This window comes from Denticeps clupeoides, unplaced genomic scaffold (genome assembly GCF_900700375.1).
Source record: "Denticeps clupeoides unplaced genomic scaffold, fDenClu1.1, whole genome shotgun sequence".
Classification (NCBI taxonomy): domain Eukaryota; kingdom Metazoa; phylum Chordata; class Actinopteri; order Clupeiformes; family Denticipitidae; genus Denticeps; species Denticeps clupeoides.
The window spans coordinates 464,873-467,380 of record NW_021629993.1 but is presented as its reverse complement, the minus strand read 5'-3'; positions in this window follow the sequence as shown (position 1 = coordinate 467,380).

The window sequence follows — 2,508 nt, the reverse complement described above, 5'->3', positions numbered from 1 at the left end:
ACACACGTACCGGGTACAAGTTAATACGAAATAAACTCCCTGATCTGCTCACTCACTTCCCAAACCAGGTAACACAGTTCAATTCCCAACTTTAACACATTAACATATAATATATACAAAAATTCAGAAAAATACGACATAAAATACACGTACCGGGTACAAGTTAATACGAAATAAACTCCCTGATCTGCTCACCCACTTCCCAAACCAGGTAACACAGTTCAATTCCCAACTTTAACACATTAATATATAATATATACAATAATTCAGAAAAATACGACATAAAACACACGTACCGGGTACAAGTTAATACGAAATAAACTCCCTGATCTGCTCACTCACTTACCAAACCAGGTAACACAGTTCAATTCCCAACTTTAACACATTAATATATAATATATACAATAATTCAGAAAAATACGACATAAAACACGTACCGGGTACAAATTAATACCAAATAAACTCCCTGATCTGCTCACCCACTTCCCAAACCAGGTAACACAGTTCAATTCCCAACTTTAACACATTAATATATAATATATACAATAATTCAGAAAAATACGACATAAAATACACGTACCGGGTACAAGTTAATACGAAATAAACTCCCTGATCTGCTCACTCACTTCCCAAACCAGGTAACACAGTTCAATTCCCAACTTTAACACATTAACATATAATATATACAATAATTCAGAAAAATACGACATAAAATACACGTACCGGGTACAAGTTAATACCAAATAAACTCCCTGATCTGCTCACTCACTTCCCAAACCAGGTAACACAGTTCAATTCCCAACTTTAACACATTAATATATAATATATACAATAATTCAGAAAAATACGACATAAAACACACGTACCGGGTACAAGTTAATACGAAATAAACTCCCTGATCTGCTCACTCACTTCCCAAACCAGGTAACACAGTTCAATTCCCAACTTTAACACATTAACATATAATATATACAAAAATTCAGAAAAATACGACATAAAATACACGGACCGGGTACAAATTAATACCAAATAAACTCCCTGATCTGCTCACCCACTTCCCAAACCAGGTAACACAGTTCAATTCCCAACTTTAACACATTAACATATAATATATACAATAATTCAGAAAAATACGACATAAAATACACGTACCGGGTACAAGTTAATACCAAATAAACTCCCTGATCTGCTCACCCACTTCCCAAACCAGGTAACACAGTTCAATTCCCAACTTTAACACATTAACATAAAATATATACAATAATTCAGAAAAATACGACATAAAACACACGTACCGGGTACAAGTTAATACGAAATAAACTCCCTGATCTGCTCACTCACTTCCCAAACCAGGTAACACAGTTCAATTCCCAACTTTAACACATTAACATATAATATATACAAAAATTCAGAAAAATACGACATAAAATACACGTACCGGGTACAAGTTAATACGAAATAAACTCCCTGATCTGCTCACCCACTTCCCAAACCAGGTAACACAGTTCAATTCCCAACTTTAACACATTAATATATAATATATACAATAATTCAGAAAAATACGACATAAAACACACGTACCGGGTACAAGTTAATACGAAATAAACTCCCTGATCTGCTCACTCACTTACCAAACCAGGTAACACAGTTCAATTCCCAACTTTAACACATTAATATATAATATATACAATAATTCAGAAAAATACGACATAAAACACGTACCGGGTACAAATTAATACCAAATAAACTCCCTGATCTGCTCACCCACTTCCCAAACCAGGTAACACAGTTCAATTCCCAACTTTAACACATTAATATATAATATATACAATAATTCAGAAAAATACGACATAAAATACACGTACCGGGTACAAGTTAATACGAAATAAACTGATCCGCTCACCCACTTCCCAAACCAGGTAACACAGTTCAATTCCCAACTTTAACACATTAACATATAATATATACAATAATTCAGAAAAATACGACATAAAATACACGTACCGGGTACAAGTTAATACCAAATAAACTCCCTGATCTGCTCACTCACTTCCCAAACCAGGTAACACAGTTCAATTCCCAACTTTAACACATTAATATATAATATATACAATAATTCAGAAAAATACGACATAAAACACACGTACCGGGTACAAGTTAATACGAAATAAACTCCCTGATCTGCTCACTCACTTCCCAAACCAGGTAACACAGTTCAATTCCCAACTTTAACACATTAACATATAATATATACAAAAATTCAGAAAAATACGACATAAAATACACGGACCGGGTACAAATTAATACCAAATAAACTCCCTGATCTGCTCACCCACTTCCCAAACCAGGTAACACAGTTCAATTCCCAACTTTAACACATTAATATATAATATATACAATAATTCAGAAAAATACGACATAAAACACACGTACCGGGTACAAGTTAATACGAAATAAACTCCCTGATCTGCTCACTCACTTCCCAAACCAGGTAACACAGTTCAATTC